This window comes from Mesoplodon densirostris, chromosome 4, assembly GCF_025265405.1.
Source record: "Mesoplodon densirostris isolate mMesDen1 chromosome 4, mMesDen1 primary haplotype, whole genome shotgun sequence".
NCBI lineage: Eukaryota > Metazoa > Chordata > Mammalia > Artiodactyla > Ziphiidae > Mesoplodon > Mesoplodon densirostris.
The window spans coordinates 118460436-118485906 of record NC_082664.1 but is presented as its reverse complement, the minus strand read 5'-3'; the positions used below and the strand labels follow the sequence as shown (position 1 = coordinate 118485906).

The 25471-nt window shown below is 39.1% G+C and overlaps 2 protein-coding genes across 11 annotated transcripts in view; one reads left to right on the top strand and one right to left on the bottom strand.

Annotated features, from left to right (window-relative positions):
* Window positions 1–8660, bottom strand: part of HMG20A (high mobility group 20A) — a 67069-nt gene extending 58409 nt beyond the window's left edge. The window contains exon 1 of the mRNA XM_060096967.1: window positions 8355–8660. The gene's annotated coding sequence lies outside the window, so the exon portion shown is untranslated. The remainder of the gene's footprint in view (window positions 1–8354) is intronic.
* Window positions 8661–9198: 538 nt separating this feature from the next.
* The window catches only part of PEAK1 (pseudopodium enriched atypical kinase 1), a 304440-nt gene continuing 288167 nt past the window's right edge, over window positions 9199–25471 (top strand). For 9 of the 10 annotated variants that reach the window (XM_060096958.1, XM_060096965.1, XM_060096962.1 and 6 more), the window contains exon 1: window positions 9199–9344. The gene's annotated coding sequence lies outside the window, so the exon portion shown is untranslated. Of the gene's footprint in view, window positions 9345–9708; window positions 9898–25471 lie in introns of those variants that run through there. The other variant, XM_060096964.1, reaches the window with a different exon arrangement.

Here is a 25471-nt window from a genome sequence, read left to right as displayed (position 1 = left end):
TAAGAGCACTTTTCTTACTAACTACTCAATACTGCTTCTATAATATTGCTTTAGTGTTGTGCCTGACACTGGTGTGTGCTCAATGAATGTCAATTATTGTGATACAGAAAATACAAATGCTTCAGAAATATACTAATCAGATCAGTTTTTCTTTTTTTTTCCCTTGATTTATTTTTCTCCTTTTTCATTTTGGCATAAAGATACTTACAACATCTTTCAATATATTTTAAAAGAAGCTATTGTGAAAAATGAATGTCTAATAGCCTACTGAATGAATAGGTAATAATTTGCTTAACCATTATTCTATTGTTGGATATCTAGAAGGTTTCCATTTTTTAAAACAGAATAGATATCAGTGCCATTAACATTTTGTCCCTTTCACTATTTTCCTTACTTGAAGCATTTTCTCAGAATAAAATCCTATCAGTGGAATACTGGCTCAAGATACGAGCATTTTATTATTGCTGACACAACAGCTATATTGTTTTCTCAAAGAGTTGTAGTAATTATGGTATCACTGGCAATAAAAATAAAAGTTTTGTGTCAAGAGTACATTAATTAAAGCTATGAAGTATAGGAATGAAGGAAGTGTGGAGATGGAAAGAGAAGGGAGATATAAATTTTGAGGCTATGAAAGAAAAAAGTGGAGTATCTGGATACTATTGATATTTCTTGTGAAGCAAGATGTATTAGTTTCACTTAAAGGAGTAGGGATGGAAAAAAAGGGCTGGGCTTTGTTGAAAATTCCAAATGCTTAAATACAATACACATATGTACACGTCATAATCTTTCAAGAGTAATGTTTCTATGATAGTTTTCAAAAGATCTGTGTCTTCCACCCTGCCTCAATGAAATCTGTGATAAAAGAGAAATACTATTTAGGTGTAATTTACAGATGGACTATCTGATACATTAGGGTTCAACCTGATCTTCAGTATCACTTCTTATTCTAACCTATCACCAAACATTTAGTAATCTGGTGTGTGGATCTTTATTATTGTTGCTTTAAAACACACAGAGAGGGCTTCCCTGGTGGTGCAGTGGTTGAGAGTCCGCCTGCCGATGCAGGGGACACGGGTTCGTGCCCCGGTCTGGGAAGATCTCACATGTTGCAGAGCAGCTGGGCCCGTGAGCCATGGCCGCTGAGCCCGCGTGTCCGGAGCCTGTGCTCTGCAACAGGAGAGGCCGCAGCAGTGAGAGGCCCGCGTACCACAAACAAACAATCAAACAAAAAAACACAAAGAGAAATGATCTCTTTTAAGAATAACATATTAAATTATAAAAAATTATAATACAAATTACAAAACAACCACAGATTATTGTTTTCACTTAGCTCAATTTAGCAAAATGTACTCAGAAGCAGGAGGCCTATGTTATAGGGCCCATTGTGTGACTTTATTTGGTGTAATTTTGGGCCTTAATTGTCTTATCTATATATTGGGGTATTTTATCTGACTAAAAGCCAGCATTAGAACATGGCATCTCTTGTTTTATATTCCTGATCTAAAATTTGTCTAGTGAGCATACTATATTGAATAAAAATGAAAGAATCTCTCTTCCTTCGCTAATATGTACTGTGCTTTGAATATCTCACTAAACTTGTTATCATGTTACTGAAAAAAAGAAGTTAATGAATACTTTGTGGGCCTCTCTGAGGGTCATTTCGTCTGTTCCTTCTACCATCAGATGACTCTCAATGTATATATACTTAGAGGCAGCTGCTTTCCTATTACTCCCTTCCTCCCACTTTGCTCCTATCATAGTTTTGGAGTAGTACGTAGCTGTTCATCAGGGAGAAACAGAAAGGGCCTTGAAAATTTGGGCTTAAAGAGAGTCCTTCCTCTCTTTGTCTATGTGCTATAGCCTCCCCAATAAAAAAATAAAATAAAAAAACGTTCTCTGCTAACTGCTTCACTATGTTCATGTGTAAGTAAGTGCCTGATCGTCCATTTCAGATTTCTCTTCCAGTTTCCATTAGCCTCCATCAAATTTTAGTAGTGATACTGAGAGATCATGGAGTTTGAGACTGATAATCGGCTGCATTCAAATCCTGTCTCTGTCACTTACTGGTTAAGTGACTTTGGACAAATGACCTAACCTCTCTAAGCCTCTATCTTCTCATATGCAAGGTGAAGTTAGTTAATACCTACAACACCAAATTATGAGAATTAAGTTAGTTGAATGGGGATTGGAATGATGGCTAAATGTAGTTTAAATGTGAATATCATTTAGAAAATAAGGAGAACACCACTGAATTAAAGTAATTTTTGAGCTGATTCAAATTAGAGGCTGGTTTGATTCCTACGGTCCTTAAAAATCCATACCCTTTAAGGAAGCTATTCCAGATGAGATAGCAAATATAAAGGCTTTGAATTCCTTCATGCTCCAACAGATGCCAATTCCATGGTACAGAAACACTTAACCATATTAGAAGCAATAACCAAAGAGAAGAATAATTTTATGCCTATCTAATTAGCCAAAAATTTTTGCTGGTGAAATTGTGGTTAAAACAACACAGCTGTATGTTGCTGGTGGCATCAGAAATTAGCACAACCTTTTAGAGAAATAATATAGCTATTGTATCAAGAACTATAAAATGCCCATACTCTTAAAACGAATAATCCCACTCATAAGACTTTATTCTAAGAAAATAATTCAATAAGGAAAGTAACTATGATTTTATTTAATAGTGCCTGGCACATAAAAGGTACTCAAGTACTTCTTCAAATGAATAACTTCATGCGTACTGACTTCTCCAAATCACTGCCCTTGGTTCCTTCCCATTATGATCTAACTATTTTCATTATATGGGGATAGTTTTAGAATCAAACTATAATATTTTTGTCTAGTCTCTGTTCTCCCATCTTCTCCAGTAACTTCACTGGTGATTGCTATCAGACTCACTTACGATACTTTCACCATCTGAACTTAGTTGATCTTCACAGTGAAACTAAGTTGACCACATACCACATCCTTGACCCAATCAAAAAGAAATCTGAAGCTTCCTTCAAGTTCCTAAAATGTTGTTCTTCTTTGTCAACACCCTTCTACTCTAATCATTCACCTCATTGCCTGCTTCATAAGACACAAATAGCCAGAAACCTTCACATCCATCCTCAACTGAAACTCAACATACCTTTAGTCCTGTACCTAGACACTTACATTTCCCTCTAGGATCTGAGAAAGAATTATCACCTCCTGCTTTCCTTCTAGCCCCATCCAAAATCCAAATTCTTCAGGTTTATGTATCTCCCCCTCTCTTTTTTAACGGTATAATTCACATACCATTAAATTCACCCCTTCAGTGTATAATTCAGTGGTTTTTAGTATATTGGTATACAAGGTATTTTAGTATCAAGGTTGTGCACTCATCACCACTATCTAATTCCAGGACATTTTCATCATCCTCTCAAAGAAATCCCATACACATTAGCAGTCACTCCCCATCCCTGCCCTCCACTCCCTGGCACACTAATATACTTTCTGTCTCTATGGATTTGCCTATTCTAGACATTGCATATAAATGGAATCATACAGTATGTGGCCTTTTGTGTCTGGCTTCTTTCACTTTAGTGTAATATTTTCAAGATTCATCCATTTTATAGCATGTATCAATACTCTATTCCTTTTTATTGATGAATATTTTCCACCATATGACTATACTACCTTTTGTTTATTCATTCACCAATTGATGCACATTTGGTCTGTTTCCATTTTTTGGCTCTTATGAATAATGCTGCTAGGAACATTTGGGGAAAAGTTTTTGTGTGAAAACATTTCTAATTCTCTTGGGTATGTAAGTAGGAGTGGAACTGCAAGTTAAGTATCTCTTGGTACCTAAATCTATTCTGTTTCTGAGTTCAGACAGCCTGGGATACCTCTCAAAATGCAAACAACTCTACACTGACTCCCTACCTCACCTTCACTCAAACACCTTCAGTCTTCAGAATCTGTACGTATTAATTACCACTTAGTTCTTTCCAATTAAATTGAGGGCAGGGATCAGTTCTCATAGGTCTCATCATATAGTAGGTGTTTAATATATGCTCAATATATTGATACCCTATGCTCACAAATGGGAGAATTACTTATCCTTTCATTCAGCAGATCTTTGAGTGTCTACTGTACATGTGTCACTGTGTTTACTACTGGCTATAAATAGTGGACAAACGTTATTGATCAGTTTCATCTACCCCAACTGCCAATTCAACTCCACAAATATTTACTGAATACTTATGATGTGAATGGCGTTGTGCTAGGTTTGACAGCAGACACAGATAGGAATATGTTATAGTCTGCAGACTTTTATGACAGTTCATAAACTCTACATATGACAGTACAGTAACAACAGAAACATACAACAACAGCAGTAGCACTGTATATTAAATGCCATAAGAAAAGTACAAAATGCTCTGGAGGGTCAACAGACACACATATGGTTGGGAGAATGGACAGAGAAGAGGACAGACATCAGACAATACTTCTTGAAGCTGAAGGTGGTACTTGAGAAAGGGCCACAAAGAAGGTGGCATTCTGATAGATAAGGATTCCCAGGAAAAGAGAAGGTGTTCCACACAGAGAATAGCATGAAAAAAGATAGAAAAGGCTGGATACTGTATAGAATTTTTTTTTTCAGAGACCAATCTAGTTAGGAATGTGTAGGTGGGTAATGACAGAAGAGTCTTGAATATTAGGCTTAGTATTTAAATAGGTTTAGAAGAATGATTCAAAAAGTCTTCCTTTAACAATTCAAATTACTTTAGTGATTCCTTAACCTTTTCTTGAAACTTTTCTATTATGCTTATTATCTAAAGTAATGATGGAAATTAGTGATTTCTCCTTCCACAAGGAACAAAAAATGAACTCTTGACAGCTAAGTGAGCATGCTTAGCTCACTGAGACTGGGGAAGGATGAATTTGAATAATTCTAGCACTGCATCCCCATACTTTGGGGAATATGTAAGGCTTAAAACAGACATGTAGGCAAATCCCCATAGCTAGAATAACAGAAGCAAACTAGGGGAAAAAATAACAGCATTCATTAAGCTGCTAACATCAGGCATTGTGCCAGATGATTTACATATAATATACTTGATCCACCAAATAACCTCATTTAAGTTTATGGCAAGTGAGGCTCACAGAGGTCAAGTAAATTGTTAGAGGTTACCAAGCTAGTAAGAAGCTCAGCTAGTAAAATGTAGACATCACTTTTGAACCCAGGCCTGTCTGATCCCATATTTTCCCCATTGTTCACTTTTATTTGTGAACAAAGGAGGCTAGAATGGTAGGGTCATGATGCATGCATCAAAGAAAAGGGTTGAATATTTAACACAGGGGCTTTAATGGTCTGGAGAAAAATTAGACTGAAATATTCAAAACTGGGTTTAGAATGGCTTAGAGATCAAGACCAAGAGAGATCAAGCTTAGGGCTGTTTCTTGATCAGTTTGAACAATGATCACACTATAGAGCTTATTTAGGAATATCCAGGGAGCAAAATTCCAGTTTTGATTTGGAAACTAGAGAGTAAACTCCAAGAGAATATGGATATTTGTCTGTATTCACTGATGTATTCCAAGTACCTAAAACAGAGACTAGTATACAGTAAGCACTCAATAAACTTTTCTTGAAATAATGAAAAATCACGTAAGGGGTATTCTCGTTTGAATACTCTTGAAGGCCCTGAAATAAAGACAGCAGAACAGTAGGTTTAAAAACCATTCATGTTGTTAGCATATTCTCTTTAACACTCAACCCCATGGCAAAAACAAGCAACTACCAAAACAACAAACATACAAAAAAGCAATAGTTATAAAACAATAGCATGATTTTTAAAAGGTAGGTAGACAAAAGAATGAAAAGACCCCTTTGCATTATAGATAGCATCTAGTACTTCGTGGGTAATCAAATTTCAGTGAGATGGAATCCAGAATTTTGACCTACTGTTTTAATATTTCAAACTGTTGTGAGCTGTGAGCGGTATATCCAATGACTGCTTTTTGGAAATGAAAATGGTTGTCTAATCTAAATATTCTGAAAAAAATGGACAATCTCTTTATTATTGATGACAAGGAATGAAATGAAAACCTCAAATTCATTTACTTAAAGAAGTAACAGAGTACACTTACAAAAGTCTTTACTTTTCTAATTTTGATAGTATGTTTCTATTAGAACATGCAAAGAAAACTGCAACAAAGAACATTAAGGGGGGAAAAAAAAAGCCTTCAGAAGACAGCAAGCCTCTCTACAGAAACACTTTGAAAGAGAATAAAAGCAGGTTCCATCAACTTCCCTCTATTTTTCACAAGCTTTTCTAATATTTCTTCTTTGACGGAACCAATGAATAACTGCCTGTTATCACAAAACATCTTTTTGCAAATATGTGCTTTAAAAATTGCTTTCTTCTGAACAGACAGTTCTTCAAGCTGCTCAGGTCTCTCAGCTGCAACAAGTTTTCTTATTTCTATTATACTGCATTTCTTCCCTGGAATAGTATAAAGACCAATTTTAAAAACTCCTTTGCTTTCCAAAGATAATTTCCTAAAGGCAATACTGCTGTATCTCAATCAATATTTTAACTATCTTTTCTCTATCTATTTCATTTAGTTCCACAATCTTTACTCACTTCAGTAATTCTTAATACTGTAGTTTAATAGTTTAATTTGTCAGGGTGATCATATCATATATTCTTCTATATTACACTAATATAGAAGATAATGAACACTTTCTAATCAATTAATAGTTGCTTGAGGCAGTCTACATGTCCCTAACCTTCTATTAATAACAACACAGACATAATTGTGTCTTGCCTTTTCAATTTCTGCAGAAATTCTATAGTCCTTCAAAAGATAACTCCCTGATTTTAGGGTCTTAATTTTTTGGGTTTCTTTTTTTTTAATGTCTATAGAAAGTTAAAACATATATTTTTTCCTTACTGTAACATTTAAGTTACAGTTGTTTAAACATTTTAGTTTAAATCACATTTTCTAATAAACTCTAAACAAACTAGCTTTCGAAAAGAACCAGAATTAAAACAATTGCAAATTCTGAGGGTAGATTAGGTGACAGCCCCAAAGGAAAAAATACACAGGCCTTATTCTTTTAAAAATTCTTGAAAGACATTACAGTTCACTTGATATTCTAAAATTACTGAAGTTGTTGAGATTTCATAAACTCCAAATAGACTGATTCCTTCAGTACCCTCCCCACCCCAACTTACCAAGTACTGTGGTACTTGAAAACAGAAGCCAAGAAATCAAACTGTTGACTGTTCATTACCACTTTATGTATAGTTTCTTATAAAACATTGAGAATACAGGAAAAACAGAAAATTCTGGTATTCATCTTTCGTCCTTTGTGAGCCAAATTTTCCCCCTCCTTAAAATCTGAGCTGAATCTCATGATCCCTGCACCATGCCTTAAAACTACAAAGTGCAGACACCATTTTTTAATCGGTGCTGAATTTAATTAAATCACAAAGGGGGAAAATGTACTACAGTGCAACTTTCACAGTTGTTACATGTAAGTTACCTATAAGAATTTTTAAAGCTGAGGAAGTTGTTTTCAGGCCCAGGGCAGAACCTGTGGCCTAAAATCAACAGGTCTAAGGATTTAAGATCCCGATCACATCAGTTAAGGTAACATCAAATAATTGAGTACTTCAGTATGATATTTTCACTCCGATAAGGTGAAAATGCTTCATAATTTATGTAAAATATTGAGTCCTGTAATAAACGACCTCCTTAAGAGTAGCTACAGAGTTCCTGTGGCATGTCAAGGCAGAGAACACCCCTAAACCTCACTAAGTCAAGGTTGGACTTGAGTAAGGGAGAAGGGGTGGGCAATTCATGAGTCACACAAGAAAGCATGTCGTATTGTAGAGACTAGTAAAGAGTTTTAACAAGGGGTTTCGAATTCTTTGAATAACGCATTAAGAAAATTCTGTTGGGGAGAAAACTGTCCTCTTACACATGGAACCAAAAGTCACATAAATTCTGACTGGAGGCTGGTGACTAGCACAGCTTCGTGGAATAACCTAACTTTTCACGTAAGACACAATCCCAAAGCTTTAAGATACCGTCTATGCATATGGCACCAAGAATCACCTTTTTCAAGCCCTCGCCGGCACAGGAAGTGGGTTGGACACCCCAACCCATCACCCTACCCCCACAGGAAGTGAGTTATGTTCCCCCCTCCCCCAGAATGGCCTTCCTCCCCTCCCCCAACCGGAAGTGAGGCGCCCCCATTCAGTCGGCCTCAAACCGAGACAAACCAATAACAGCAAAAGAGGGATGATCTTCAAGGGGTGAAGGGCACATCCACTGTGGCCACCCCCAAGCTCGCCTTGCTTACTGACCTGCTGACGACAGGGGTAGGCAGGGGCCTGGGGCCTAAAGAAAGTCCCTGGCACAGGGGACAATTCCCTGAGCCCCTCTCAATCGCCTTCACTCTTCTCACTGCGTCGCCTCACAGCTTGACAAAAATTCCTCCGCAGTACTTTATTTTGATGTCTTTTCTTTCCCTTTACCTAATCGCTTAACCACCTTCCCATAGGTAACTTCTCTAATCGCAGCACTTAAGGCTGTTCTGGTGAGGAGAAAAATGGAATACTATTCCCCATACCTTCAGAAAAATGGAGGGATTATTTTGTTCAAAGGAGGCGAAGGACTACGTGATTACGCAAGGTGAGACTTATTTTCGCGGAGGTTTCTGGGAGATGTAGTTTTTTACATTGCTAAGGCCTGCAGAAAGTATTGGGACTTAAATTGGTTATTACTACGTGCTGGAATCCTTGAAGACACATATCCTATATTCGACGGTAGGCAGACCTAAGGGGCTTAGGCACCAAATGGACCAATACTTCGTTCCCTTTTTTCCCCTGGTACGTAATTGAACTGAAATTTCCCTTCACGCCGGCCCAAGGTCCTGGTCGTCCCGCCCTCTTCCTTTGGCCACGCCTCCCTCAGCCAATCAGACGCTCTCTAGGTCTCTTCCTCTGAAGGTAGGGACGCGAGAGGAGGGGCCTCATGGTGACTCCTCCTTCGGGGCTGAGGAGAGACTGGGAGAGGGCCGTGGCCTCGTGCGCGCGCGCGCGTGTTCGCTCAAGGAGCGCGGCAGCGAGTGAGCGCGCGGAGGGGCGGCGCGCCGGGCTGGGAGGAGGCGGGCAGGCTGGTGGGCCGGGCGGTCTACGGGCGGCAGGGAGCGCGCAGTGGACTCGGCGGCGGCTAGTAGTTAGTTAGTTGTTGTTAGTCAGTGTCAGTTGCTCGGCGGTGGCGGCCGCGGTCACCAGGAAGGGTACTGGACGGCCGGCGAAGGTAGTCACCGCGGCGGCGTGTGAGCCCCTCAGGTAACTGGGGCAAGGTTGCCCACGTCGCCTCCTTTCCCTTCTCCTCTCGCGCCGGCTTGTGGGACCTGGGTCGCCGCGGGGTGAGGGGGCTGACCTGGGGGAATCCGGGCGGGGCGGCGTGGGGTCTGGGTGGCGCCGCCGCGGGGGCTTTGGCGGCCGGTGCGTCCGGCCCGGCGCGGGCTCTCCGGCCACGGCCACCCCCGCGCCCTGTCGCCCCCGGAGCCCGCTGGCGCCGCGCGCCCCCAAGCGCCCCCGCTCCCGCCCCCTCTCTCGGTGGCTGTGGCGGCGGCGGCCCCGGCAGCTCGGCGCCCCCCAGAGGAGGGAAAGTTGGGACCTGGCGGCGAGGGACGCCCCCGGGCGCGGCTGGAAGGCTGCTGGGGAAAGTGAATCCTGGAGGAGCCGGACGCGGTGAGGCTGGGGCAGGAAGGACTCCTTTCGCTCCTGCTAAGTCTGCACGGACCTCCACCTCCAAACCCGGGAGGATCCGGCGCAGCCTGGCCAGCAGCGCCAGGGTGAAACCTGGTGACTCTTTGCCTGCTCACTTCGCTCTACGGTTTGTGAGCCCCTAACGTGCCGGTTTCCTCGGTTTTGGGGGGATTTTGAGTGGTTCGTTGGGTCAGTTTTGTTTCTCTTTCGCCCTTTGACTCGTCCGTTCTTGCAACTTTTCTCCCCTCCCGCGTTGAGGACTTGCCGTCTGAGCCCCTTCTCTACCCCCTCCCTGTTGCCTGCACCATCCGTCTGAGAGCTTGATTTCGTTTTTTCGTCCTTTGACTGCATTAAAGACTGCTGAGAGCAACAGGAAAGAGGAGCCCTCCCACCTTTAAATGTTAACTTTTTTGCAATACGTTGTGTTTTTTAAGATCCCCGTTTAGGAATTTGAGAGCTGTGGAATGGAGTTATTGCAAGGTTGGGGTTGAGGGGATAGTGACGAGTTAGAGGAAAACTATGATTTCATCTTTACTGGCCTTGTTATAGAAAACCTAATACATTTTTCTTCTGCCTCTGTTAAATGTGGTAAGATTATACGTTGAATTAAATACTTGGAGATTTACATGAAAGGCTATTTTTAGGTCATTGTATGATGTATGTCCACAGCTTTTCACCTGAATTGGGATTGCCTTGAGGATTCTGTTTTGGGGCCTACCTCTTGATTTTTGTTCAGCCACAATGCCTTTTTTTCTTTTCTTCTTTTTTCCTCTGATAAATGAAATGATGTGGTAATGTGTATAGTCGGAGAACCCATATTGCTCTCTGCAGTGTAGAAATGAAAACCGTGAATTATACACAAGGGTAAAAGTTTCCATGAGCAATCTTGAATACTTGCTTCATGATGGCTTCTCTATAATCTCAGAACATTTCTAGATAGCTCAGTCCACTGACTACTCTAATTTCTGAAGTGCCTGGCACTTCTCTTCGGTGACTCGTTTAGTAAACTGTAATGGCAAGTATGGTACATTTTCTTGACTTCAGAGATGGGAGTTGTAGCCTCGACCCAGAGATTAACAGTTAACAATGGAAGCAGAATTCATACCATTGCTAGTGAGTTTTGGCTATGACCAACTCACAAACTATGTGAAAAAAACAAACATCTTTCCAAAACTGTCAGAGGGGAAGAGGGGAAATATTTTATCATGTCTTTATTTTTGGAGACTCTAACATGACTATATTATGTGGGGAAAAAAATGTCAAATTATTTTCTCTAAGCCTTTTTGATGTGTGGTCCTCTTCTTCATCCCTTCCCCGCCCCCGTACATTTATGGTTTGACATTTATGTTTGGCTGGGTTCCAGGATGGGAAGAAGAGTATTTTGGTGAAAGGAAAAGATAAGATTGCTTTGAACTATTATGATACTGTGACTATTCATTTTACCCAGAGATAGTACAGAAAAACTTCCTCCATAATTTTTGTACCCCATTAACATTCTTGTCAGAAGTCATTTTTAAGAGTCTACCCTGAGGCCCATAAAGAAATAATGCCACTTCATAACTGTTCCTGACAATCACATTAAAAAATGTGTTCCTGGAATGTGTTGTATGTGTTCTCATATAAACATTTATCTTTGTACATTTATGATAATGTAAATATTTAAGTCTGAGAGCTTAAAATTTTTATTTGCTTATTTGCATACATGTTTTTCAACATCTAGCAGTGCCAACCATATTTGCCAAATAAGCATCATCCATAAATTCATGCTTTGGCACATTTCATATAATAACTCTTCTAAATTGCTCCATGGTGAAGCACCATGAGATTAGTGTTTGCTTCATAAGAGAGATTTGTTGTTGTTTTTAACTGTAATGATGCTCTGTTTAAGTGGAACAGGTGCTGGGCTCTAGCTGTTTGTGTTGAAACCTGCCAAATCATACTCTTTTGTTGGATGGGTTATTTGAGTAATTTAGGAACCAAACTGTGGCCCCTAGCATGCCAAGTTGAGTTCAAGGCTCCATTTCACTGCTGCAAATTCCTGTTTTCACTGTAAGAGGTGGTTGTGTGTGATGAGCTTTATTTTCTTATTGACCTTCTCTTTACTTTAATTCCTACTCCCTACCTTTGTTCTGATCCTTTCATTACTGGAGCTCTTGGGAAAGTCTAGACTCCTTCTTTGCTGGTCTGTTTTCCTTGGAGAAATTCTAGTAACTTTCAGGCCAGGAATAGATAGTTCACATTTGTTCAGCAAATATTTTGAGTGCCTTTTAAGTGGTAAACATGGTGGTAAGCCCTGAGTATATGTAGAATGATATGCCTTTTTGCAAGGAGCATATAGTTTAGGAGAAGATAGCTGATAACCAATAATTATAATGTGGAGTGATATATAACAGGTGTAAGCAGATTCCTATGGATGGAAGCACAGAGCAGGAGGGGTAGTTGACTAAGCCTTGGGGTCTTGGGAGGGGCATGTCCTGAAATGCATCTTAGTGGGTTACCTGAGCTAATCTTCAAAAATAGATAGCAGTTAACTAGGTTCGAAAAAGGGAAAGGACATTCTAGACCAGTGCTGTTCTGTATAAATATAATAATACAAGTCACAAATGTAATTCACATATATATTTTAAAATCTTCTGTTAACCACGTTAAAAAAGGAAAAGGTGAAATTAATTTTAGTAATATATTTTATTTAAGCTGATATATCTAAAATTTTATTTCAATCTGTAATCACTATAAAAACGCATTACTGAGATATTTGACATTCTCTTTTTCATACTAAGTCTTCAGAATCTGGTATGTATTTTATACTTATACCACATCTCAGTTGCGTCTAGCCATGTTCAAGTACTCAGTAGGCACAAGTGGACAGCAGAGTTTTAGAACAGGGGCTGATGAAGTGATAAGAAGCCAAATCACTGAATGCCTTATGAACCAAACTAAGGAGCTTTAACTTTGTCCTGAAGGCTGTGAGGATTTAGTGGGGGAAAAATTATGCTGTGATAGAATCATATTTGTGTTCTAGGCAGTGTGGTGAATGCTGGATTAGAGAAGGGCAAAACTGGAAGCAAGACCAGTTAGGAAGCCATTCCTGATGAGAAATGATGAGATATGTAGAAGAGGGGTGGATGTATAAGAGGTTTAGGAAGTATTATCAACAGGACAGGGTAATCAGACTACAGAGTTGAGCAAGATTGAAGATTTAGCATGATTCCCATATTTCTGTGGTGAGCTACTGAATGGGGCAGACAACTAAGAGAAGCCAAACATCTGTGCCAGACAGACCAAAGCTGAAAAAAACGAACTATGCGAGAATTGTCACAGAAGCTGAGGGAGAAGAATATTTCAAGGATTAGGAGTGGACAATACTGTATCCTGCCATGAAAAGGCCAAGTAAGATAACTGAAAAAAGTCCCTGAAACTTGGTGATTAAGTCATTTGTAACTTCAGCTAGAGCAGGTAGCTATATTGTAGTGCTTTGGGGGTAAGGGGGTTGAAGAGTCAATGACAGGGTAGGAAGGTAGCTAATAGAGAGGGATACAGTGTTTTCAACAAAGGACTGAACAAATAGTGTACGTGAAGGGAGATGCAGGGGATTTAGGGAAGTTTACTCCTTCTCGCCCTTTTTTATTTTTTTATTTTTTATTTTATTTTTTTCTTTTTGCGGTATGTGGGCCTCTCACTGTTGTGGCCTCTCCCGTTGCGGAGCACAGGCTCCGGATGCGCAGGCCCAGCGGCCATGGCTCACGGGCCCAGCCGCTCCGCGGCATATGGGATCCTCCCAGACCGGGGCACGAACCCGTATCCCCTGCATCGGCAGGCGGACTCTTAACCACTTGCGCCACCAGGGAGGCCCCTCGCCCTTTTTTAAATTAAGAGGATCTTGGGCATGTTTATGTGCTTTATTGGAAAGCACCAGTGGAGGGGAGAAATTGAAGTGGTGTTGGGGAGGCGGAGAGATGGGGGACAGAGGTGATTGATGGAGCCAAGGATTTGGAGACAGTAGGAGGGGATGGGGTCCAAGGCATAGGTAGAGAAGTTGGCCTTGGGTAGGAGATGATTTTCTTTTTTTTTTTTGCGGTACACGGGCCTCTCACTGTTGTGGCCTCTCCCGTTGTGGAGCACAGGCTCCAGACGCACAGGCTCAGCGGCCATGGCTCACGGGCCCAGCCGCTCGCGGCATGTGGGATCTTCCCGGACCGGGGCACGAACCCATGTCCCCTGCATCGGCAGGTGGACTCTCAACCACTGCGCCACCAGGGAAGCCCGATTTTCCTTTTTCATTGAGCAGAAACGAAGGAGGTGAAGTTGGAGGCACTGTAAATAAGTTTCTAAATGATAGGGGCAGGAAGGAGAACGAGTTGATGTGTCTTATATCATTTTTGAGTACCTGCTTAGAATGATGGGGAACATGGTAGAATAGGGGTTCTTTAAAAAGAGAGTGTAAGTTGTATAACAGCTTCCAAGGGAATGATGTTGGGGGGGAGAGTCAGACAGACAGACTCACGACTAGGATAATGAAAAAGGATTGTTAGGTAGCATTGAGGACCCACTTGAGGTTGTAGACCTTGGATTTGTAGGGATACCAATTTGCATGGTTTGATTTTTCTCCAGCACTGATCACTCTGGGTATGTACAGCTGAAGAAACCATTTAATACTCACAAGAGCTCATAAGGTAGGTACTGTTGTTATCTCCTTGATTGTAAGATGAACAGCTGGTGTTCAAACCCTGGTGGGTCAATTCTAGAGCCCAGGCTGTTACCCACTGCTTTACAGATGCCTGCTCGGTAGAGATACCTAAAGGGCAATTGGTTGAGGAAATTAATGATGTTAAGGACTGTGACTGAAATGAACTGTGGAGTCCAGGTTGGTTCATAAGCAGGAATCATAGAAGGGGTGATTCAACTGGGAGAAAATGAAGGGCGTGAAAGTTAGAGGTCAGTGTGAAGCCGAAGAACTAGTAAAGGGGGAGCAAAAATATTAGCTTTTACTTATGGATTACCTACTATGTGCTAGATACTTTAATACCTTATTTCTAATCCTAACATAAGTGTTATTAACCTTACATCCATCCCTTTGTCATTCTCCTTCAGATGAAGAAATTGAGGATTAGAAAGGTTAAGTTACATATCCAGAGAGACACACCCTATCAAGTGATACAACCAGGATCCAATACCCATTCTTTCTTCTCCAAACCATAGTGTTCTCAAGTAAGGAGATAAGAAAGAAAATGCAGTAATGATGAAAAGTGGTAGAACGACACTGGGATATTAAATTTAGGACTTCAAAGGTGTATCATTCATTTAACAAATGTTTGTTGAGCATTAGGTGCATGCTAGGCATTGTTCTAGGTGCAGAGGTTATAGTAGTGAACCAAACAGACAAAAATCCCTGCCCTCGCGGATCTTACATTCTAGAGCGTGTGAGACAGACATTAAACAAAATAAGTAACTTGTTATACAGTATTAGAAGGTGATAGATAGGTACTGTGGAGAAAAATAAAGCAGGCAAGAGGGGTAGGTATGCCAAGGGGTGTGTGCACTTTTAAAAAGGATGTCTGGGAAAGACTTGGTGAGGAGTGAGCAAAGGCTTGAAAGATGGAGGTAATCAGGAGCACACTAGGTCTAAGAAACAGTTTGCACTGGCCCTGAAGCAGAGGTGTGCTTGGTGTATTCCCAGAACACTAGGAGGTCAGTGTGCCTGGACTGGAGTGAATAGAAGAGTAGAAAGTGGTTTCTACTTTGTGGAGAAACAAAGTGGAGAGATAACTGGGTCCAGATTACATAGAGCCTGTAGAACATTGGAAGGACTTGGGTGTTTATTTTTTGAGATGGAAACCATTACAGGTTTTTGAGCAAAGTGACGTGATCAGATTTATGCTTTAAAAACTTCACTCTGGCTACTGTGTTGAAAGTAGTCTAAAGAGGTGAAGAGTAAAAACTAGAAGATCAGTTAGGAGGCTCTCTTTAAAAATCTAGTTGAGGGTTAGTGGTGTCTTAGACTAGGAAATTGATGAGAAATGATTGGATTTGGATATATTTTTAACTTTTTATTTTGAAATAATTTTAGATTTACAGAGGAGTTTCACAGATAATGCATAGAGTTCCTTTATGCCAGTGTTTCTCAGCCTCAGCCTTACTGACATTTTGGACTGGCTAAACCTTTGTTGTGGGGATTGTCCAGTGCTATACAGGATGTTAAGCAGCATCCCTGGTCTCTATCTATAGATGCCAGTACCATACCCCGGCTGTAACAATCAAAAATGTCTTTAGACATTGCCAAATGCCCCCATGGGGCAAAATTGCTCCTATTAAGAATCACTGCTGTATACCCTTCATCCTTTTCCCCCTAATGTTAACATCTTACATAACCATGGCACATTTGTCAAGCTAAGAAATTAACATTGGTACAATATTTCAGACAAACTGCAGACTTTATTTGTATTTCACCAGTTTTCCCACTAATATTCCTTTTCCATTCCATTATCCAAACCAGGATACTACATTGCTTTTAGTTGTCAAGTCTCCCTTATCTCTTCTAATGCATGACAGTTTCTTGGTCTTTCCTTACCTTTTATGACCTTGATACTTTTTTTTTAAGGAGTAGTGGTCAAGTATCTTGTAGGATGTTCCTCAATTTGGGTTTTCTGAGATCTTCTCATGATTAGTTATCGAGGTTTGAGGAAGAGTATCGCAGAGTGAAGTGCCCTTTTTATCATGCCATAGAGGAGATCCATGTTATCAACATGACGTCAATGGGTGATCACTTTGTTAAGGTGGTTTCTGCCAGATTTTTCCATTATTTTTCACCGTCCATACTCTGATCATTAGAAGCAAGTCATTAAATTCAGCCCACACTCAAGGGGAGGGGAATTAAACTCCACTTCCTGGAGGCAGATGTATCAAATAATTTCTGGACATATATTACAACCACCACAGTAATTGGTAAATATTTTGGGAGAGATACTTTGAGCCTTTGCCAGTATCCTGTTTCTGCTCACTGATTTTATTTATTTAAAAAATTTTATTTACTTTATTTATTTATTTTTGGCTGCATTGGGTCTTCATTGCACGCAGGCTTTCTCTAGTTGCGGTGAGCGGGGGCTACTCTTCCTTGCGGCACGTGGGCTTCTCATTGCGGTGGCTTCTCTTGTTGCAGAGCACGGGCTCTAGGCATGCAGGCTTCAGTAGTTGTGGCTCACAGGCTCTATAGCACAGACCCAGTAGTTGTGGCGCATGGGCTTAGTTGCTCCGCGGCATGTGGGGTCTTCCCGGACCAGGGCTCGAACCCGTGTCCCCTGCATCGGCAGGCGGATTTTTAACCACTGAGCCACCAGGAAAGCCCCTCTGCTCACTAATGTTAGCATTCATCAGTAATCTTGCCTGCATGCACTGTTTATTTTCCCTCATTCTTACTACATTTGTTAATTGGAATTCTTCTGTAAGGAAAGTTTGTTCCTTATCTATCTAATCATTTATATCAGTTCTAATTTATGGATACTTACTTTATTCTTAGGGTTATAATTCACTTGGTATCATTATTTATTTTGTTGCCTGAATTATTCCAGCTTTGCCCATTGGGAGCTCTTTTAGGTTGACTTCTGTGTCTTTTTGATGTGTTCCCATCCTTTGTATGTGTACGTGTTACACTTCTTTATTTTCTGGCACTACTAGATGTTTCAGGCTCATCTTGTATTTTTCCTGCCTCTGCCCTAGACTCATTTCTTCAAGAAACTCTGATTCCTTTTATTGGAGAATGGTATTTTGAGGTCAAGATCTGGATGTTAGGTGTGCTTGTTGCTACTGCTGCTAGATGCTATCAGTGGACAGAGCTAGGAAATATATGTATGCATACTAATCTATGTATCCACACATATCTATATTTTTTTCTGTGTGTAAAATATATCTCTGACTCTAACTGGGTATGTTTTGATCCAACAAGTTTTGCGGATGGATTGGATGTGGAATGTGAAAAGAGAAGAGTCAAGGATGACTTCAAGGTTTTTGGCTTAAGCAACTGGGAGGATGGAGTTGCCATTTTCAGAGATGGGAAGACTGTGAGCAGAGCAGGTTTCTGGGTAGAGTTCAAGAGTTCTGTCCCAGACTGGCTACGTTTTTGAGATGTCTAAGAGACGTGTAATCGAGATGTCAAGTCAGCAATTGAACAAATGAATCTGTAGTTCAGAGGAGAATGGTCCAGGTTGAATACATTTAGCAGTTGTCAGTATAGATAAGATCACCTGAGGAGTGAACGTAGCTAGAAAAGAGGTTCAAGGACTGACCCCAGGGCAGTCCTAGTCAGAGAGATGAGGAGAAGCAGTTCTGCAAAATGATAAGGATTGGGGTGTGGCTATAGGGTGGAATTCATACCTATTATTAATAAACACTTTTTCAATACCTGTTATTGGCAAGGCACTGTGCCATTTTGGGAGTTAACATTGTGCCATAAATTTACAATCTAGGATGAGACAAATTACAGACTGGAAATGAAAGTAGCAGTGAAAGGCAAATACCAGATAATGGTTCAAATAACATTACTAGAGAAGCTTCTTAGAGGACATAGGCATAAGAAATAATGAACTCAAGCCTGTGCCAGCTACATATAAACACTAATGTAAATATATATCAGTCAAAGAACTTGTCAAGGTTTCATTAAGCTCTTAGGTGGGTAATTGTGCCTTTAGTCACTGCTATCAATTAAACCACTCAGTGAACTGGTTAGGAGGGTTTCTGCTACACTTTTTAACTTTTATCTCTCTGCCACCTTTTCACAATCAGTGGGATTCATCTTAAGACTGCTTAAAATAAAATGTTTCAGTGTAAGATCAAGCAGAATTGGCCTTCATCTTCTGCAAACATGCATTTTTGATTGCTGCTTTCATGGATAGTTTTAGACATTCATGGATAGTTTTAGACATTCACATTTGTCATTTGGTTACTAAAGTCACACCCCGATGCGATTATGGAACTTTACAAGTAATTTAAATGTGTAACCTAGTAAACAAAGGTTTTAGTAAAATATTTTAATTTCAACTCCTTTGCTCTAAAAATGGATAGGCTTTCATTGCCAGCTGATAAAAGGTGGTATAGCATGAGAAAGGCAGATTGTACCTATTGAGTAATTATCAGTCACTCCTAGGAACTTTAAGAAAAATGAGGGTTTTTTCTACTTTATAGCATAGGGGCAAAAAAATCACGGGATTCCATTCTCAATTCTGCCACTGAATGGTTGGCAAAGCTATTAACCATTTGTATGTACAGTGTGTTGTATTTATTAATTGTGAGAAACTTTAGCATATTTATATGCTGAGTGAAAAGAGACTCTGCCTTGAGTGCAAAGACTGTCCTGTTAGCGCAGTTCCTAGCATGTAATGGATACTCAAATGGTTGTTGAATGAAGGAATTACATAAAATACTTGACCCTTGTAAAGTAAGACCTGAAGAGTTATTTAGCTTGCTCAAGAAACCTTAAGATACTGAAAACTTCAGTTGTGTAAGTAAGAATTAGGGCAAAATAAAATAAATCTGTATGCTAACATACTCATTTTAGGCTAAGCCAAACAAACAATACTACTCTTTAAAAACATGATCCTTATGTATCAAGTAGCTCATAATCCTATCCTCCATGAGTAGAAAAGAATTCTAGTTCAGGAGTCAAGCAGCCTGAATTTGAATCCTGGCTCAACCGCTTACTAGCCATGGGCCCTTAAGTTAGTTTCTTAACTGTGCTTCAGTTTCCTCGTTTGTAAAATGGGGATAATACTTAAACCTAGTTTATGGGGTTGTGAGGTGAAAGAAGAATAATAGCAAGCACATAAGTGTTTGATATACAATGTGCTTAATTAATTTTAACTGTTATTTTAAAAGTGTTGAGAGTAATATTTTAGTTTTTCATTTTCTAGAAAATTATATCTGCTGAATGATAACTAAAGGGGAAAAAAAACTCTATGTGAACAAGGAAAGAAGACTGATGGGAAATTATACTCATAGTAATGTGTTTGAACTATGAATAATAGGTTTTCTACTTTTTGCTGTCTCCATTTTTTTCACTCTCAATATGTTTAGCAGATTTTATTAACTGTGTAACTGTAAAACACTGGGCTTTCATGAGCATATTGCTTTTTAGAGAGTCATGGTTAAGAGCGTGGATTGTGAACCCAGATGGCCTGGGATTGAATCTCATCTCTGACGCTTAATAGCGGTGTGGTCTTGGGAAAATTACTTTATTTCTCTATCCTTAGTGTTCTCATCTGTAAAATTGGGATATTGATAGTACCTACCTCGGAAGGTTAATGAACTAATAATTGAAAAGTGTTTAAAATAATGCCTGGGGCATAGTAAGTATCATGTGCTGTTGAATAAAATAATGGTAGAAATATTACATTTAAAAATTAATGAAAGATTTTAGCTTTCCAGTGTATTTATAGGTTCATCCACATTACGTAGACTATTTCATTTCTTATCTTTTAGAGAAAAGTTTTCCTCTTAATCCCCTATCTCTCCCTCCCTAAGCTTCTTTGGTTCCCTTGATGATGGAGGAGCAGGAAAACTCTTTCTTCCTAAATCCTTTATATGACAGGAGCACTTTGCATTGTTTAAAGTTAGGATTCTCCCCCACCCATAATTTTCATAAGAGATTGATTTACTTTTGTTATTACAAGGGAAGATGCCATGGTATATACTTCTTAAATATTTTGAAATAATGAATTAAATATGTCAAATGCTGAGAAACTGCCTTCTTCCCAGGTGTGAAACAGTGTTTATAGATTTTATTTGGGTATGAAGTAGGAGTAATTGTGGGAGTTTGTGTGAAAGAAGATTTAAGGCATTGGAGAAGCAATAAAAAGTATTTTCCTAATGTCAGTTCTCTCCTTGACTTGAAAAATTGTTTTTGCAGCAATATCCTTAGACTGTTTTTCAGCATTTGCCTTTGGGGACTGGCTGCATTCACAGTGTTAAACCTCACAACGAAATATTTCAGGTAGATTGCCAGTTCTTAATTCAACTATGGTCCTGAAGTTAAAAGAGGTTGTTGGTTTCCAGATTCAATGAAGAAGTTAATATAAGGAGAGAAGAGAATCCTGTGGTTTGATAATCTTTTTCTTCTATATAGAATAAGACAAAGTATACATTGTTTCTTATATACTCCTTTCCTTACAAATGCAGCTTGTGGAATGATAGCATCAGTGAATATGTAAGTTGTACTATCAGCAGCATAGAAATAATTTATAAATATAGTAGTTCCTAATTTAGAGAGTTGAACTTTAATTATTGACTTAGATTTTATTTCACATATATATGTTTATTAAACATGTGCAAATAAAATTTGAATCCTATTATAAATGCAACTTGTAGTTCTGTTGTCAGTTTGGCATTCCAAAAGTCTGTTAAAAGATCTTGTCATCTAGAAAAGGATGTGTTTTGTATTCTTTTGTAAAAGGCAACTACAGGGTTTTATGTTGCAGGAATGTTGACCCTCTCTTCTCTTATCTCCTATGGGACTGCAGGGTCTGGGTTTTCATGGACTAGCTGTCTGACTAGGAAACCGAATCCTACTGTACAGATTTCCTTCTAATTCTCTCTGTCTTTTTTGGCTTCAGATCTGAAGTAGAGTTTGATATTACCTATTATACTATACATCTTTAAATTTTATGTTAGGAAAAAGTTAACTTTTAAAAAATTATGTAAGTTTCAGGTGTACAGCATTATAATTTGACATCTGTATACACTACAAAGTGGTCACCACCGCAAGTCTAGTTCCCATCCGTCACAATACTGTTGACTTCCTTCACCCACTTTGCCCACCCCTTAATCCTCTTCCCCTCTGGTAACCACTAATCTGTTCTCTGTATTTTCGAGTTTGTTTTTGTTTTATTTTGTTTGTTCATTTGTTTTGTTTTTTTTAGATTCCACATATGAGTGAAATCATATAGTACTTTTATTTTTCCATCTGACTTATTTCACTTGGTATAATACCTTTATGGTCTATCCATGTTGTCACAAATGGCAGGATTCTATTCTTTATTATAGTGAGTTAATAGTCCATTGTGTGTGTGTGTGTGTGCGTGTGTGTGTGTATACACACATATATACATTCATCAGTGGACAGTTGTTTCCATATGTTGACTATCGTAAATAGTACTGCAGTAAACATAGCTGTGTATATATATCTTTTCAATTAGTGTTTTTGTGTTCATCAGATAAATACCCAAAAGTGGAATAGCTGGATCATATGGTAGTTCTATTATTATTATTATTATTTTTTGAGACATCTCCATAATGTTTTCCATAGTGGCTGCACCAATTTACGGTCCCACCAACATTATACAAGGGTTCCCTTTTCTCCACATCCTGTCCAACATTTGTTATTTCTTGTCTTTTCAATGATAACCATTCTAACAAATGTGAAATAATATCTCATTGTGGGTTTGATTTGCATTTTCCTCATAATTAGTGATGTTGAACATCTTTTCATGTGCCTGTTGGCCATCTGTATGTCTTCTTTGGAAAAATGTATGCAGATCTTCTGCCCATTTTTTTTTTTTTTTTTTGCAGTACGCGGGCCTCTCACTGTTGTGGCCTCTCCCCTTGCAGAGCACAGGCTCCGGATGCGCAGGCTCAGTGGCCATGGCTCACGGGCCCAGCCGCTCCGCAGCATGTGGGATCTTCCCGGACCGGGGCACAAACCTGTGTCCCCTGCATTGGCAGGCGGACTCTCAACCACTGCGCCACCAGGGAAGCCCTGCCCATTTTTTAATCAGGCTTTTTTTGTTTTGTTTTTTTTTTTTGTTCTTGAGTTGTGTGAGTTCTTTATATATTTTGGATATTAACCCCTTTTCGGATATGTGATTTGCAAATATCTTTTCCCATTCAGTAAGTTGCCTTTTTGTTTTGCTGATGGTTTCCTAAAAGCAGAAGCTTTTTTAGTTTGATATCCCATTTGTTTATTTTTGCTTTTGTTTCCCTTGCCTTTGGAGTCAAAACACACAAAACATTGCTAAAACTGATATCAGTGAAATTACTGCTTTTGTTTTCTTCTAGGAATTTTATGGTTTCAGGTCTTACATTCAAGTCTTTAATCCATTTTGAGTTAATTTTTGTGTCTAGTGTAAGACAGTGATCTAGTTTCATTCTCTTGCACGTGGCTGTTCAGTTTTCCCAGTACTATTTACTGAAGAGACTATCCTTCCTCCATTGTATGTTCTTTGCTCCCTTGTCATAAATTAATTTCCATATGTGTGTGGGTTTATTTCTGGGCTCTCAATTCTGTTCTGTTGATCTGTGTGTCTGTTTTTGTGCTGGTACCATACCATTTTGATTACTAAAGCTTTGTAGTATAGTTTGAAGTCAAGGAGCATGATGTTTCCAGCTTTGTTCTTTCTCAGTGTTGTTATGGCTATTTGGGATCTTTTGTGGTCCCGTACAAATTTTAGATTTGTTTGTTTTAGTTCACTGAAATGTGCCGTTGGAATTTTGATAGGGATTGTATTGAATCTGTAGATTGCTTTGGGTAATATGGACATTGTAAAAATATCTGTTCTTTCTATCCATGAACACAGAATATCTTTCCTTTTTTGGTGTGTCTTCTTCAGTTTTTTTTTGCTGTGTCTTACAGTGTTCATTGTACAGGTCTTTCATCTCCTTGATTAAAGTTATTTCCAGGTATTTTATTCTTTTTGATGCACTTATAAATGGGATTGTTTCCTTAATTTCTCTTTCTGATAGTTCATTATTAGTGGATAGAAATATCACAGAGTTCTGTATGTTGATCTTGTATCCTGTGACTTTACTGAATTCATTTATTAGTTCTAACAGTTTTTTAGTGGAGTCTTTAGGTTTTTCTTAACATCTTTATTGGAGTATAATTGCTTTACAATGGTGTGTTAGTTTCTGCTTTATAACAAAGTGAATCAGTAATACATAGACATATATCCCCATATCTCCTCCCTCTTGAGTCTCCCTCCCTCCCACTCTCCCTATCCCACCCCTCTAGGTGGCCACAAAGCACTGAGTTTATCTCCCTGTGCTATGCGCTGCCTCCCACCAGCTATCTGTTTTACATTTGGTAGTGTATATATGTCCATGCCACTCTCTCACTTTGTCCAAGCTTAACCTTCCCCCTCCCCATATCCTCAAGTCCATTCTCTAGTAGGTCTGCCTCTTTATTCCTGTCTTGCCTCTAGGTTCTTAATGACCATTTGTTTTTTGTTTTTTAGATTCCATATATATGTGTTAGCATACGGTATTTGTTTTTCTCTTTCTGACTTACTTCAATCTGTATGACAGACTCTAGGTCCATCCACCTCACTACAAATGACTCAATTTCGTTTCTTTTATGGCTGAGTAATATTCCATTGTATATATGTGCCACATCTTCTTTATCCATTCATCTGTTGATGGACACTTAGGTTGCTTCCATGTCCTGGCTATTGTAAATAGAGCTGCAGTGAACATTTTGGTACATGACTCTTTTTGAATTATGGTTTTCTCAGGGTATATGCCCAGTAGTGGGATTGCTGGGTCGTATGGTAGTTCTATTTATATTTTTTTAAGGAACCTCCATACTGTTCTCCATAGTGGCTGTATCAATTTACATTCCTGCCAACAGTGCAAGAGTGTTCCCTTTTCTCCACGCTCTCTCCAGCATTTATTGTCTGTAGATTTTTTGATGATGGCCATTCTGACCGGTGTGAGATGATATCTCATTGTAGTTTTGATTTGCATTTCTCTAATGATTAATGATGGTGAGCATTCTTTCATGTATTTGTTGGCAATCTGTATGTCTTCTTTGGAGAAATGTCGATTTAGGTCTTCTGCCCATTTTTGGATTGGGTTGTTTATTTTTTTGATATTGAGCTGCATGAGCTGCTTGTAAATTTTGGAGATGAATGCTTCATCAGTTGCTTCATTTGCAAATATTTTCTCCCATTCTGAGGGTTGTCTTTTCATCTTGTTTATGGTTTCCTTTGCTGTGTAAAGGCTTTAAAGTTTAACTAGGTCCCATTTGTTTATTTTTGTTTTTATTTCCATTTCTCTAGGAGGTGGGTAAAAAAGGATCATGCTATGATTTATGTCATAGAGCGTTCTGCCTATGTTTTCCTCTAAGAGTTTTATAGTGTCTGGCCTTACATTTAGGTTTTTAATCCATTTGGAGTTTATTTTTGTGTATGGTGATAGGGAGTGTTCTAATTTCATTCTTTTACATGTAACTGTCCAGTTTTCCCAGCACCACTTATTGAAGAGGCTGTCTTTTCTCCTATGTATATTCTTGCCTCCTTTATCAAAGGTAAGGTGACCATATGTGCGTGGGTTTATCTCTGGGCTTTCTATCCTGTTCCAATTATCTATATTTCTGTTTTCGTGCCAGTACCATACTATCTTGATTAGTGTAGCTTTGTAGTATATTCTGAAGTCAGGGAGCCTGATTCCTCCAGCTCCGTTTTTCTTTCTCAAGATTGCTTTGGCTATTCAGGGTGTTTTGTGTTTCCATACGAACTGTGAAATTTTTTGTTCTAGTTCTGTGAAAAATGCCAGTGATAATTTGATAGGGATTGCATTGAATCTGTAGATTGCTTTGGATAGTATAGTCATTTTCACAGTGTTGATTCTTCCATTCCAAGAACATGGTATATCTCTCCATCTGTTTGTATCATCTTTAATTTCTTTCATCAGTGTCTTATAATTTTCTGCTTACAGGTCTTTTG